The sequence below is a fragment of the Lontra canadensis genome, unplaced genomic scaffold, assembly GCF_010015895.1.
Source record: "Lontra canadensis isolate GAN:19392208 unplaced genomic scaffold, GSC_riverotter_1.0 scaffold11, whole genome shotgun sequence".
Taxonomy (NCBI): Eukaryota; Metazoa; Chordata; class Mammalia; order Carnivora; family Mustelidae; genus Lontra; species Lontra canadensis.
This window is the reverse complement of record NW_022631005.1, coordinates 3,244,945-3,261,200: the sequence shown is the minus strand read 5'-3', so window position 1 is coordinate 3,261,200 and position 16,256 is coordinate 3,244,945. Positions and strand designations below refer to the sequence as shown.

The 16,256-nt window shown below is 44.9% G+C and overlaps 1 protein-coding gene across 1 annotated transcript in view; it reads right to left on the bottom strand.

Moving 5' to 3' along the window:
- OSBPL6 (oxysterol binding protein like 6) overlaps positions 1-3,027 on the bottom strand; it is a 206,490-nt gene extending 203,463 nt beyond the window's left edge. Inside the window, exon 1 of the mRNA XM_032855984.1 lies at positions 2,991-3,027. The gene's annotated coding sequence lies outside the window, so the exon portion shown is untranslated. The remainder of the gene's footprint in view (positions 1-2,990) is intronic.
- Positions 3,028-16,256: the final 13,229 nt, after the last annotated feature.

The following is a 16,256-nucleotide window of genomic DNA, read 5'->3' as shown; positions in this document are numbered from 1 at the left end:
TCTCTGTCTACTTGTGATCTCGCTCTGTCAAATAAATAAATAAAATCTTTTAAAAAAATAAAAAATAAAATACGATAATCATCTATGAACTTACTCTAGGTACTAGATCATTACCAACAACTTATATCCACCTGTGTGTTCCTCCCCATGCCATCCCCCTGGTCCTCTCAGAGGACAACTGCTGTGCTAGGTTTTAAGTTTATCCTCCTGCTTTAAAACAAACAAACAAAACATGTATTTCAACACACGTACCTATACAAATGCTTGTTTGTATTTGATGATTTGTATTTGTTTATTCCCCCGGCTTGTATAAATTAGTACAACAATTTTGGGAAATAATTTGGCAACAACTAGGAAATTGAATACTTACACATCTTACAAATCAACAATTCTGTACCTTGGTATTTCCCCAAGAGAAACACTTGCACATGTGGCCCAGGAAGCATGAATGACCAGAGCAGCACTCATTGCAAATATTTTTTCAAGGTGGCGGGGGAGCCACTGGCAGAACAGGGAAACATAATTGCTACGGATACATAATGGAATCATGTACAGCAATGGAAGTCAGTGAACTACAGCTATATACAGCATGGACGAATCATGGTGACATAATGTTGAGAAGAAAAAAATTCCCAGAAGTCAATGCGTAGCATGAGACCTTTTTTGCAAGATTCAAAACAAACTTTAAAGAAGTATTATAATCATTACTTAACCTTCGCAGTTAAAAAAAAAAAAAAAAACCTCTTGAGAATTCATGACTTATCCCCCCAAACTAGACTAGATATACAAACTCGTGAAGGTAGAGACATCTTTTTATTCTTATTTGTATTTCCCACAGTACCTAGACCAGTGTCTTGAACAGATGGATGCTCATAAGAAATTATCCACTCAATGATCACTGAATGCTACCTAACGAAGGCGTTTTAATCAAATTTGAATCTTCTCCCTAATCCAACAGTTTCATGAATAAAGTCACATAAAACTTTTACCTACTGATGCATTAACCTGTTTCTGTTTCTGCGGTGGTACTACAGATCTCCAACCACAAATGCTTCATCTTAGGAGGACTTTATCCCTCTTCACAGAGTACAGTTAACATAAGGTTAAAGCAATCTAGAGACGAGAAAACTTACATGTTCCTATAAAAGTTCAGCAGAATCATATCACACTATATACCAAGAGACATCTGATAAAACCATAATTTGAAACTGAGATATCCCAAAAGGAATCCATCCATTGCGTGTATAATTGAGTTATCAATAACAAAACTGAAAAAAAAAATCAGCAAATACAGGATTTTTAGGTTTTCTAAAAGTAAAGATTTTAATGGAAATATTTTGTTTCCACATTGAAAAAAAAATTTTTTAAAGGGGAAACACAAGATATTCAGGGGTAAAAGAATAATAGGAATAATATTCCACCAAACAGGACCCTCCTTATAACTCAATGAAGACAAGACACATTCTCTATAGGTGATAATAGCGAGTTACACTGCAGCTTCCCTTCGACCTTGGGAACTCTGCTCACTCTGAGTTACTGTGAGGTCTTCTGTTTCATTTATTATTAGTCTTTGTATCTGCAATGCTGTAGCATTGGATAGGATTATCAACATTGTGAGCTTGCGGTACCTCAAACTGTAGAAATGCTTCCAAAAAACAAACGGGGATGGAGGAGGGAGGAAAAAACACAACCAAGAGGAAAACAAAGTTAATGATATTAAGACGGGATATTTTAAAATTTTACCTTTGACGGAAGACTACATTTACAAATCAGCCCCGTGATATACAACTATCCGCTAGCATGCAAATTTTTTATTTTAAGAAAAGATGTCAAGGAAAAATTGTTCTCTTATTTAGGAAAAAAATCACGAGTGAATATAACATACAATTTGCTAAAACTAGTTCAATTACTTAAAGAAGGAAATTGGTATGAAGAAAAAAAAAAACCTATAGGACTTTGCATCTGGGAGAAAGAAATAAGCTGGCAACCCACTGGGTTCACTTAGTTTCGTGTCATTTGCTTCATGTCCATTATGTAATGCTTTCCCCAGCTTTGGGTCTCTATGTTTAAGCTACTGTTAGGAATATCATAGAATTGCCACAAAATCAGTATCTGGTCATAACTTTCAAAAACAGCTCCAAAGGTGTCATGCAGATGTGCCCACAACAGTAAAGGCTTTAAAAAAAAAATCTGCTGGTGTCATTACTTCTTCCTGGCTTCCTCCCCAGGACTCCCTTCCTCTCCTCCCCTCAGCATCCCCGGCGACACGATCTGCGGGCAGCTCGGGGCTCAATGCAGGGGAAGCACGTCCTGACTGCAATGCAAACGCTGTCCCGGTCTGAACCAGGGAAGGCAGACTCGGCCCTGGCTGGAGGTGTGGACCAAAGCTGCAGAGAAGGCTGCAGGGGAGCCAGCAGCCGGGGGACAGGGGTGGCCCGCGAGGGCAGTCCGCAGTGCACGCGCACAATAAAACCCAATGCACAACTTCCCCAGCCGCTCATCTCGGCTCCCCGGATTCGCTGGGAGGTGCGGCGTAGGCGTTAGCTGGAACCGACGCGGGCACCGGCGCTCTCGCCTCGCGGGTTCGGTTCTCCGCTGACAATTACATCAGTCCTTCTCCCGGCCCCAGCTTCAATCCCCGGCAGCCAGGCAGAGCTGGGGTGCCGGGCTGCGCGGAGGAATGCGGGCGCGCGAGCCAGGAGGCCGGAATTCCCCCAACAACGAGGGGGAAGGGAGGGTGGCGAGCCGGGAACCTTGACCCAGACGCCCCCTCCCACCTTGGCCACGGGGCCCGACAGGCATCGCCGCCCCCGCCGCCGGGGTTCACCAGCCAAGGGAACCCCCAGGGGGCGGCGACGCCTCCAGGGCCCAAAGCCAGGCTGCCCACCCGCGCGTCCCTCCGGCCCTCCGGACGCGCACAATGCCCCCGGGCTGCGGTGCGGGTACCGCGGTGTCAGCTCCCGGGGTCCCCTCTGCGCTAGGACACCTACCTGGAAGGCGAGCAGCGGCGGCGCCGATTCTGCGGCGGCAGCGGCGGGAGGCGGCCCTGGCGGCAGCTGCGGGAGGCGGCCCTGGCGCGCGGGCTGGCCAGGGAGCGGAGGCGCGGGCGCCGCCTGCGCGGAGCCGCGGACTCCAGCTCCGACAGCGGCGGCGGCGGCGGCGGCGGCGCTGCGCCTCCAGTGGTCCTCCGCGCCGCAGCCCCTCCTCTCCCACGGGCGGGGCGCGCTGGCGGGGCGGTGCTCCCGGCTGCCCGCCCCCGGCTCCCGCGGGCAGCCCAGGCCCGAGTGGCACCGCGGAAGGCGGACGCTCCCGTTGCGCGCCCGCCCCCGCCGGCACTCTTCACCTCGCCGCCGAGAGAGCCTCGGGCCGGGTTCGCGGAGCCTCAGACGCGCGGGGTACCACCGCCTGCGCTCAATACCGCTCGACCCCCGTGGGAACCCCTGGTGTCCAGAGATGGGCCCTGGAGACCCCCACGGGGCGTCTCCGGGTCTAAGAGCCACAGTGGCGCCCCCGCCCGCCAGGGCCCGCGGAGGTGGGCCGGCCGCAGGTCTCCAGGGCTGGCCCGGAAGGGCCCGGGGCGCTGGGGGCCTGGAGCGCAGCCGTTCCGAGCTCTGTGAGAGAGCGGATCAGAAGGAAACCGCAGCCCGGCGGCCTCCCCGGAGGCGCTGCCCAGCCCGTCTGGGGCCGACGTTCAGGCTGGTCAATAAACACAGAGGACTGTGTGTGCCTGCCCGCACCAACCACCCCCCACACCCTCCCACCCTCCCACCGCGGGGTCCCTGACAATTCGGAGCCAAACTTCCCAGGCCCAGAGAAACACTTAGGTTCGTTGAAAGAAAGGATCCGCTGCTTAAAGCTCCACCGCACTACAATCCTTCCCACTCCCTTAAATTCTCCACCTTTAGACCGTTGCCAGCCTATACCCTAGGGTAGATTAATATGAAGGCAAATTTGTTCCAAGGACGGGGTAATTTAAATATTTGCACAGACGTTTCTTCTGTAAATGGATGACTGAAGAAATGTCAAAAGTATTTCAAGACATTTCTGTCATCATCATCTTCAGGGGGGAAAATCCAGACAACACTGATTGAGCCTAACATGAATTATTAAAAACAAAACAAAACAAAACAAAAAAAACCAGTGCTATTGGCTCTATGGGCTGTCTAGGTGTTCAGAGTGGATGGGGCAGGATGGGGTGGGGGGGTGCCTTGAAAAATTGAAGACATTGCTACCCACTGGGGCAACTCAGTGATGGGGTTTCACAGTTCTCATACTGTCCTGTTGTAAAATAATAGTTGCTGGGCCCTGTGACACATCGCAGTTTAACCGGAATTCCTTCCCCGTGAAGACAGTCCCCTCAAGGGAAGACTGGAGCGCTGACCCTCCCTTCACCACCACCATTTTCTCACTCCGTCCATCTGGGTTCCACTGACAGGAACCACTGAAGCCACTCCAGCTAAAAGAGGGGGAAAGTCAAACCCCATCTAACAAGAAAATGCAGAATGAAAGACGATGAGAGAGAGTCCTTGGTCTAAAGAAGTACTTCTCAAAAGTTTTTTGCTTCCAGGAACAGAGAACCATAAACTACTTGGGGGGGGTGGGGAGGACTACCACAACTTCAACCCGTTTTATCTCAAAAATCCGTGCACACTTTTCACTCTATTCCTAGTGTCTCTGTGTGTCTCACTATTTTAAAAATTGGTTTAAATATCAGGAAAAAGTGTTCTACTTGTCTCATTAATGAATGATCAAATACGGTGTGATGGCACTATTCCCATGGAAACGGGGAGATTCAAGAGAGCCGCCACTGTGTATCAAGGTCGCTTCTCCACTCTCTGCATCAGTATTTTGAAAACTCAGACTGGTGTAGATATATGAATACGAGTAACAGGCTTTTTGGTGCTTTCTTGAGCTATGGCCAGGTTATGGCTCAGAAGTTGCCCAAGAGCAATGCTTTCACTAAGTGCATATTCTTGCTAAGAGTTTAGGTCAGAAGTCATATGTTGGCTAAAAGGATCTCGGCTTCCTGATTCATTCCTTTTACTTGTCTCAAAGAAATACTTGCTCATGGACTTTTTCAGTGAAGGAAGTTAATGATATTCTTAAAATACTATTACTCACAAATGAACGGAGCTTCACATGAATCATAGTCCCCACCATCAATTCACTTCATACAACTCTCCCACTTCTTTTTTTTTTTTTTTTGAGATTTTATTTATTTATTTATTTATTTGAGAGAGAGAAAGAGAGTGAGCACAAGTGAGGGGAGGGACAGAAGGAGAGGGAGAAGCAGGCTCCCCGCTGAGCAGAGAGCCCCATGCCAGACTTGATCCCAGCACCCTGGGATCATGACCTGAGCTGAAGGCAGACACTTAACCTCCCGAGCCACCCGGTGCCCTCACACTTCATTTTCATTATAATTTTTCTATAGTGTATTATTTTAGCTGGGGTTTCTTAGGAAGGATAACGTACTAATGCTTCATTGAAAGATACAATCCCTGGGCATCTAGAGCAAGGAAAAGACGACATGTGGCAGGGAAGAATGAAAAGCAAATAGATGATGGTATGTTCCCAAGCTGGTCTTTGCTTCGTGAACCTGAAAATACCCAGTTGCTTGGCCATGTAATAAAGTGTTTGTGGACAGGCTCTGCAGAAAGCTGTGCATAGGAACAGTCTATCCGAGTGAGGACCAAAGAAGAAACTTACCTGCAATCTCCCTCCCATCTCCTATTTCCCATTGGTCAAAATTTATCCCACAAGGGTGGTTTACTACCCTAACTTCCAGGCTGAATTATCCGACTCTTTTGGCAGCTACCTGACCAGCAAAGCCATGCTCTGCAACCATGATATGGGATTTGTGCTGAATTATTCTACAGACAACTTGGTTATGCTGGAAGCTGTGTTTCCCAGAATCCTCTTTTCTACTTTCCAGGTCTATATGCGTCCAGATGGATAAAACTGAAGTTGCTAGAGACTTGGCAGGCAAAAGCGAAGCAGCAGCAATTATACTCTCAAAGTTGTCATTCAGTAGACATGGCAAGAGCCGAACGTCCACATGCGAAAGGGTTCCTGTTTGTTCTCAGTGGTCCCTGCTCTGTGTTCTCCTCTGCCCGATGACTGTGACCACAGTTAGGCTAACAGACTCCTTACAGAAACTTCCAGAGGTGGCAGCTGCCAAGGCCACAACCTTCCATGGACTTCTACACTTCTACACCAACCATCCTCGTGGTCCCACTGTAGTGGCTGGATGTGCCTAGCTTCCAGATTTCCCCTAGCGCTTGGACTGATTCAACTGTATGAGGGCTGATCTCTGATTGTGGCAACCCCTTTCCAGACCCTTACTTCCCCAGCTCCTTCCACAAATGTAGACGTCTAATTCCCATAGGAAATTCCTTATTCAGCCTACTTATGGTGCCTCTGCTTCCTGGATTGAACCCCATCTGCCAGAGGCTCAAGCTTGTGGCTGGCCTGCGCACGGGGGCTTGCAATTGATCAGTCACCTTGTGGGCAGTTGGGGCAGGGTGAGGCGCTCAGGAACCTGAAGAAATGTGAAGCTAAGAGAATCTGGAAAGGTGCTCTAGTGGTGTCCCATGTGAGCAGCAAAAATATTGATAGTTTTCCTTTGTGTTTGTTCATTGACAGTATTTAGCCTTGAAAATACTTTTGTTATTACTGAATTAACCTACTTTGGTGAATTAGCCTCACAAAATGAAATGAGCAATGGGTTTGGTTTTGTGTGTTTTGTGTTTTTTTTTTTTAAACTTTCTTGAGACATCATTTTGGCTTCTTGAGTGGAAAACTGTAAACGAAATCTCAGCTTTCTGAGATTTTTCTGAGAAAATTCTGAGAAAATTCTGACCAGAATCTTCCCCCAGGTGTGGAAGCATCCTACATGAGTCTCCCACTTTGGGGATAAATGTGAACATAAAGATGGGCCTTCCCTTTGTAACTTACTCTGTGTGAAGTTGATTTTTTGAAACAAATTTACCATCTTACAACACCAAAGAACACAGGGAGAAAACCAAAAGGCCAACTCTTTGAGGCAATGAGCTCTTGCAGGAAGGGCGCAATGGGAGCTTGTGGGGTGAGCGGCCTTCGTGTGCTCTTAACCTTCAGCCTATTTGTCACACTCAGCACTGCCTTTGAACATGTGCATACACTACCCCGTCCCAATTTCTCAATGCTCCCTAAAAAGCACAGATGCTGGGGCGCCTGGGTGGCTCAGTGGGTTAAAGCCGCTGCCTTCGGCTCAGGTCATGATCCCGGGGTCCTGGGATGGAGCCCCGCATCGGGCTCTCTGCTCAGCGGGGAGCCTGCTTCCTTCCTCTCTCTCTCTGCCTACTTGTGATCTCTGTCTGTCAGATAAATAAATAACATCTTTAAAGACAAATCACAGATGCTATTGAACCTTTTTTTTAACCAAGAATATTGCCACCAAGAGCATCTGGCAAGATCAGAAGCCAAACCGCCAGGTCCCTAACTCCATTTGGTCCTATATCCTTCATTTCCACACTGTCAGGATCTGCCCAGATGAGTTGCTGATCGAGCCCAGAGACTACTGCTACATCCGCTTCAGAACCTTTCATTCAGCGTGCTTATCAGAGTCCCTGAAAGGGCAGAAAGAATTGGGATTTTGTGGAGCTTAGCGGTTGCAGGCGTTTTGAGTTTTTGGTGCCTCTTTATTCATTTGATCCAATAAATATTTATTAAGTATCTGCTATGTGTTAGGCATTTATGCTGGGTGCTTGAGATACGACTGAGCAAAACAGAGCCTACATTCCAGCAGAGAGAGACAGACAAGAAATAATAGACCTAACAGATAAGTAAATTACACAGCTCATTAGAAAGTCTTATGTAGGGGCACCTGGATGGTTCCGTCGGTTAAGCGTCTGACTCCTGATTTTGGCTCAGGTCATGATCTCAGGGTTGTGAAATCAAGTCCCGCATGGAGCCCCTCACGGAGCCCCACCTAGAGCCCAAGTCAAGCCCACCTTGAGGTCCATGTGGAGCCCTGGGTCTCCGAGCTCTGCTCCAAGCTCTGCTTGAGATTCTCTCTCTCCCCTTCCTTCTGCCCCTCCCCCTACTTGTGCTCACCCTCTTGCTCTCTCTCTCTCTCAAAATAAAGAAAACCTTAAAAAGAAAGAAAGAAAGAAAGAAAGAAAGAAAGAAAGAAAGAAAGTTTTCATACAAGAAACTGTAAAAGTTGCACACATTAAGAGGAATGGAGGTGGCTGCCATGTTGCAATATTAAATAAACTGGTCAGTCAGGGTCTCATTGAGAAGGTGGCAGTCGAGCAAAGACTTGAAGGAGGTGAGAAAGTTAGTCAAGCGGATGTCTGGGAATAGGACGTTCCCACTCCAGTCAGAGTGACCAGACACTGCAAAATCCATGGAGTGGGAGTCCCTGGTGTGTTCCAGGAAGGGCAAGGAGGCCAGAGTACCTGGACTCTGGAACGAGGGCAGAAGAGAGTGTGAAAACAGAGAGGTAATAGGAGCCAAATCATGTAGAACCTATAGGCCATAGTGAGGACTTGGAATTTTATTATGAGTGAGATGGATCACAGGTCTATGTTGTGGAGAAAGATGGATTGACTCATGTTATAAAAGATCTGGCTGTTGTGTCGTGAATAGGCTGATAGAGGGACAGGGGTGGAAATAAGGAGGAGGCTGTGCCATCACACTGGTCAGTGGCAACAATGGCTCAAGGCCAAGTGGTGGAGCGGAAGGGTAAGAAGTGGTCAAATTCAACACATGCCTTAAAGGTTGGGCCATCTGGATTTTCCGATGGATTAGATTGTACATGCTGGTAAGTGTTTGCATGAGTTATAACTGAGGCTTATTTTTATTACACTATTCACTTGGTGAGGTTGTGGGGAGGAAACACAGGGCCCTGCTGCCTCTAGATACTGGGGCATGGTGACCACTGGCAAAGATTCTAGTGACTGAGGGTGACCATAACAAGTGCTAATACCATTATCTGCCCAGCCACACAATTGTGCTCCATGATTTGGGCTCGTATGAAACACACACAGACACACTCAAACACAAGATGTGTCCACATGGAAAAGTGGAATGTGTGGAGAGATGCACAACAAACCCCTTAAGAGCACAAAAATTCAAAATGAAATTTCCCTCGAAATTGTAGAATGACATTAGCAAAATGGAACTCACTTTGGGCTTCTTATCTCCCTATTTCCTATCCCAGGGCTTCATCAGAAAACCAAGATTTTCATGTAAGCAAACTCAGACCCAGAACATATTTAGCCCTCAGGCCCTTTGCGGTGACTAGAACCTTAAAATACCCTGGTTATTTCATGAGTCCTTACACAGGCTTACATGCTTTCCAGAGGAGCTAAGGGAGCTGAGAGTTCTCTAAGGATAGTTAGCACAGTGGTGGATGTTGCCAGCATAGAGCACGTGATATCTTTCTTCTGATTCCTTAGGAGGTTATTTCTGTATGTTTACCTCTAAACCTTCTACTACTACAAAGAATGGGGCATGTACCAAAGGTGTGGTGAGATAATTTAGCTGGTTCTCAGACATGCATTCAAAGACATTGATTCATCGAGTGAGAATAAACCTCTTTCCCTTCCTTTCCTTCCTTCCTTCCTTTTTCTTTTTCTTTTTTTTTTTTCTTCTGGAGGTGGGGGTTGACCTCAAGAAGCAAGGCTTAATTTGGTGCTCATACGTTTTTAATAGCTCTGTTTAACTTTTGCAAATCTCTCGTTTTAACAAAAAGCAAGCAGATCCCAGCCTTGGGGCCTTTGATCTTAGTAGGATGGTTCCAGAATTGAATGACGTTTTATTCGTTGGTCTTCACTGTATTTATTTTTAGAGTTATTTTCTGTTTGTAGCTTGTGATACAGTTGTGATATGAAGTTTTTTAAAAAAAAGATTTTATTTATTTATTTGACAGAGAGAACAAGAGAGCACAATGAATGGACTTCCTTTAACAAGTATTCCCAGGGAGAGCTATAGAGGGAGAGGGAGAAGAGGATCCCCGCTGAGCAGGAAGCTCAGGAAGCCCTATGCAGGACTAGATCCCAGGACCCTGGGATCATGACCTGAGCAGAAGGCATGGAGCCACCCAGGTGCCTCTAAAACTTGTTTTTAAAATGCATTATCTGGGAATACTTTTTAAAGGAAGTCCATTCAGAAACATACTAGACAAACAATACCAAAGATGTTAAATAGATATGGCCCCCCAAAATCACTAGAGCAGTAAGAAAACTGAAAATTGAGAAAAACTGATGAACTGGAAAGAGCAAAGTCAGAAAGGCTGAAAATCTAAACCCAGTCTCAATCTCTTCTTGCTGTTTGACTTTGAACACTTTTCTGAACCTTTGTCTAAGCCCCAGATTCTTCCCTTATAAAAGAGTTGAAAAAAATTTCCAAACCTTACCAAGGTTGTGGTGAGGTCACAGTAACATATACAGTATGTCCTGTACAGAAGGTTCTGGACAAATATTTGGGTTATCTCTGCCTTCCAAAAGCTCATCCTGCCTTGGAAATGAAACACAAATGTCATGATCTTCATAAAACTTTCCCTAATCCCTGCCAGGTTTGAGTGCGATCCTTAATCTCCACAGAACTGCATCCTCTATTCTGCTGTTCTGTTTTGTTTTAAGATTTTATTTATTTATTTGACAGACAGAGATCACAAGTAGGCAGAGAGGCAGGCAGGCTCCCTGCTAAGCAGAGAGCCCGATGCGGGGCTTGATCCCAGGAACCCAGGATCATGACCTGAGCCGAAGGCAGAGGCTTTAACCCACTGAGCCACCCAGTCGCTCCATTTTCTGCTGTTCTTATCAGTAGTCTTAACAATTGCCTTGTTCCCTCTACTTGACTATAAGCTCCATGAGGGCAGCTCTTTGTCCAAAGTCTTGTATGTCATGGTTGATTAAAACATATCCGAGTAGCTTAATTCAATGAATCGCTTCTTTGGTGATGAACTGGTGCCCCGCAACAAGTATGTTGAACCAACCTGTCTACTGACAGGCACTGAGAAGCCTTGACTCATCAGCACACAGCCTGAGAGCCTTTACACACAGAAGGCACTGCCCCGAAACAGAAATCACTGTCTTACATATAATATGGCCTATGCTGCTGAGATTAATAAAGTACAATTTAGTTAAAAGTATGACTAAGTTCGTAGTCAGTTTTGGTTATGTCTTTCCTCAACTGACGCTCTCAGGAATGAGTGCAAAGTTTTGCTTTGTCTCCTATTAATATTATGAGTCTTTGAACTGAGAGTTGTTAGGAAACACTAGATTAAGTGGCACATAAAAGCATTATATTGCCTTTGGTTTACACTCTCAAAGCTGGTATCAAGATATGTTTAGGTTGATACATCTCTTAATGGGGTTCCTGGGTGGCTCAGTCATTGAGCATCTGCCTTTGGCTCAGGTCATGATCCCAGGGTCCTGGAATCGAGCCCCGCATCGGGGCTCCCTGCTCAGTAGGAATCCTGCTCTCCCTCCCCCACTCCCCCTGCTTGTGTTCCCTTTCTCACTGTGTCTCTGTCAAATAAATAAATAGAGTCTTAAAAAGAAAAGACTGTACCATAGTATTGGTCTAGTTCATGAGTTCTAAGCATTTCTTGCTTGATATACAGCATAGCAAAAAAAGGCCACGTAGTAGGGTCAGGTGTCTGGCTAATACCAAAAGCACCAGTGGTATTACTGGTACACCAACTATGTAGGGCATTATTTAGATATAACATTTCAAGTTCATTTTCTCATTTTACTGTGTGATTACTTTGTGAAACATGCAGGTAAGATATTCATCTAGCATAAGAGGGAACAGGCACTGAGTGTGACTTGCCTGTGGTCCCACGCATTAATGGAAGTTCTAGAATACTGTTCTTGGCCTCAAACGATTTCCCACTCCCTGACAAGTCACAGTGCAGGCAAGTATACAAATGGAGACCCACATACCATGGCATAAATATTCAAAAGTTAGAAATCAAATGAACTATCTCATAAAATATGGTCTATTCTCCTACTTTTTTAAAATTTAGTTTAATTTTTTTTCAGTGATCCAAAATTCCTTGTTTATGCACCACACCCAATGCTCCATGCAATCCATGCCCTCCTTAATACCCACCACCAGGCTTACCCATCTCCCCAACCCCCACCCCTCCAAAACCCTCAGTTTGTTTCTCAGAGTCCACAGTCTATTCTCCTACCTTAACAATGATACCTTTGGCATGACCTGGAAGGTATTCAGAATTTTGAAAGCCCTTGTAGTTCTAACCAGATGACTTAGCAGGGCAGCGAAGTACAGCCCTGGCTCCCACCCACATCCCGTCCACATCCTACCCTCTCCTCTCTCCACTTCCAGCTCTGCTGCACCCTGGGAGGATCGTGGGCTCACATGTGAGGACAATCCAGCCCCGACATCTAAGCTCTGCTTAACCTTCCCTCAAACAGTTGCCCTTCAGCACAGGGTCCTAATGGTCTTGAGTGTGGTATAGAAGAGGGGCCAAAGTTCTGGTGGGCATGCCACCTGGGGCCCCTCATATCCCATGCCCAAAGGGGAGGTGCGTGGCTGGAGAATGACAGGAAGCGACTTCGAAAGGACAGGGCCAGGGGTGCCTGAGTGGCTCAATGGATTAAGCCTCTGCCTTTGGCTCTGGTCATGGTCTCAGGGTCCTGGGATCAAGCCCTGCATCAGGATCTCTGCTCAGTGGGGAGTCTGCTTCTCCCTCTCTCTGCCTGCCACTCTGCCTACTTGTGATCTCTCGCTCTCTGTCAAATACATAAAATCTTAAAAAAGAAAGAAAGAAAGAAAGAAAGAAAGAAAGCAAGCAAGCAAGCAAGCACAGGGCCAGAGCAATGGCTCCCTCAGCTGACACAAGGACAGTTCTGATCTGCACTTAGAATTCTTTTTTAACTTTAGAATTTCCTGGGAAGAAAATTCCTTAAGTCAGATGCCTTACTAACTGTAAGAGCTTGCAATCTTCCTATTTTATTATTAAACTCCATTTCATCATTACAGGACTATAAAAATATTTAAGGCACTCTTTATAGTTCAACTTGCAAAACAAACAAAAAAAACTATTGCTTTAAATTGATGGAGAAGCGCCTGGGTGGCTCAGAGGGCTAAGCCTCTGCCTTCAGCTCAGGTCCATGGTCTCAGGTTCCTGGGATCAGGGTTCCCTCTGTTCGGCGGGGAGCCTGCTTCCCCCTCCCTCTCTGCCTGCCTCTCTGCCTACTTGTGATCTCTCTCTCTGTGTCAAATAAATAAATAAAAATCTTTAATAAATAACTAAATAAATTGATTTGGAGATATTGATAAACAATCACAAATTCTTCAGTATACGATATGGAGAGGAGATTGCCAAAAGTAATTCATAAAATACAGACTATATTTTGTTTTGTTTTCCTCCAAAATCTAACTCATAAACTAAACAGATGGAGACCAATTTCCCTTTAGGGAGGTTAGTCTTTGACATCTGAAGACTAAATATATGTAGATGAGCAAAACAATATATCATACTGACCAGACTTTTCTTAGAAGAGGCCCAGAAATAAGTGTCAATATAGGGCACCGTCCTGAATATGTCTCTCCAAGACTCACCTTCTTTAAATTTTCTCATTCTGATTCCCCTGACCTACCTGCACTTGACTCCCAGGAATTTGGGCGCAAACTTAAGATTCTTTAGTTTGGTTCCATTTACAGAGCTGGCACATGCTGACATTCCCAAAATATCTCCACTGAAGAGTAAGGGAAAGATAAATGGAAATAATTAACTTAAATACGGCCTTGCTTCCAGAATAATGTTTCTGGTCCTCAGCTACTTAAGTGCATTTTAACACCCACAGGTTATAATTTCCCAGGGAGCTCACACAATTTTCTTTCCCTAAGGGCTCCCTGCCTCTCTTTGCTGGGGACATCTGCTTACCATTTCAGTGTCCTAAACTCCCTAGGAATAACGTGTTTCTGTCCTGGGAGTGAGGACCAAATTCCCAGATGCATGGTCACGGATATCTTTGGAACCTTTCACACAGACTCTACTTTCAGCTGGAAAGAAAAATCCTTTGTGAAATTAACTGTGAGGATATCGTTGGTTTTTTGTTTAGTTTTTTTTTTTTAAGATTTTATTTATTATTTATTTGACAGATAGAGATCACAAGTAGGCAGAGAGGCAGGCAGAGAGAGAGGGGGAAGCAGGCTCCCTGCTGAGCGGAGAGCCCAATGCGGGGCTTGAACCTAGGATCCTGGGATCATGACGTGAGCCGAAGGCAGGCGCTTAACCTACTGAGCCACCCAGGTGCCCCAAGGATATTGGTGTTTGATAGATAAACTCCAGTGATCAACTCTCTCCATAGCTGAAGAACAAGAGAAGAGACTGCTTCTTTCCCCAAACACAGAGCCAGGAACTCACCCATTATCATCCCTCCACAGGACATATTGACCACAGAACAACGTGCAAGCATCAGCATAATATTAGTGAGCCCGCATGAGCCCTTGGCTTGAAACAGTTGAAAGAGAAATACACTGAATTACTGCAGCCAGGGAGGACATTTAACAGTATTCTGAAAAACATCTAATAGTCCTCTTTCTTTCTGATGAATCAGAATCTGCTTTTAAAGTGGAATACAGTTGAGAACCGCGTTGATCCACAGAGTAGCTGCTAGCCACGTGTAGCTATTTAAATTGTGATTGATACCAGGTAAAATTAAATAAAGTTTAAAATTGAGTTCCACATTTGAACTAGCCACATTTCAATGCTCAGTAGCTACACGTGGCTGGCAGCTACTCTGGTGGACAGCACAGAGAACATTGCCATCACCATGGCGAGTTCTGCAGGATGACACTGATCCAGAAGACATTCTTGCCACTAAAAAGGAATAAAACTTAACATGTTTCCTGTTACCGCAGTTCTGGGTAGAACATGAAACAGATTCGGGAGTAAGATGAAAACTGCTTCTTTTGTTTACTATGTAACAGTTTTAGGACACTTAACAGCATTTTGGAAGGAAGAACCACCTATTTAACAATCAATGGATAGGAAAGAAAATCTGTGCTTAAAGTGAACTTTAAGGTGCCTGATGGAGAATAAAAATAAATATCCTGATGTTAAAAAGTGGAGGCTTGACACATAGGTAAAACCAAGAAGAGAAAATTGGGAGAACCAGGAAAAAGAGATTAGACTAGACCAAAACAGGTGTGATTGTCTTAGTAGCTGTTACCTGGCTAAGAGATCTAGCAAGTTTTTCAGTGAGAAAGAACTGTAAGTTACTATCAGGAAACCAACACATGTCTTATAGTTGGCTACATATAACTGTGCTTAGTTACATAGTAAAATTGTGTATAGTGAAAAAAGATTTATGATATCAGAGTGTGTTTTAGGATGGCAAAAAGATCAGATGAGATGTCTTTATGACCATTGAAGCTATGAAGAAAGCAGACAAAAAAATATAAAGAAATCTTAGGAAGCAGATAGACCAACATTTAATGCTACTTAGTTTAATTATTTAATTTATTTTATGTTACCTTTAATTATAGATTCCCTAAATCATTTGGTTCAGATATGTAAGATATGGTTAATTCATTCACCCTTCCGAAGGTTTCTGTCTGGGCAATTGATTCTTTTGAGGACTGGCTATCAATAGCTATAATTTGGCTGCTGTTAACCATTTGCTCTCCTGTGCATTTTTTAAACCTATTGCTGCAGGATGAGTCAGGCACAAATCTGTTCCAGAAGTAGACTGGTCATGATGAAGGACCCAGAATTTAATTCACTGTAAGAAGCAGGGTAGTATTTTTTTTTCTTTTCTTGAATAATGGACTCAAGAAATACACACAAATACACATGCACACACACATACAGACACATACAATCAATTTTGAAGCCGCCCCCCCCCGCCACCTTGTGACATAACATGTTTCATAGCATATTTATCTTCCAATCCTCTACCTTGATCTTAGGTAGACTTCAGCAAAAGGACTACTTTGGCCTATGGTGAAGCAAAAAGACAAAGTTCAGTTTACATCAGTCTACATACCACGGGAGATAAGCAGAGTTTGATTAAGATGAGAAAAAAATAAATGTATTCCTACCTGCATCTCCAAGGATGGAGGATGCAGAACGCCTCTGCAACAAAGCCAAAACAATTAACAAGCTCCCAGTTCTGTCCTTCCCACCACTTTCTCACTATCCGTTAATGCCCTCCTGCTCTTCACACCCCTTTTTGCCCAGTTTCTATTCCAGGGCCTACCATTATAGTTCTATAATAAAATATTGCTGA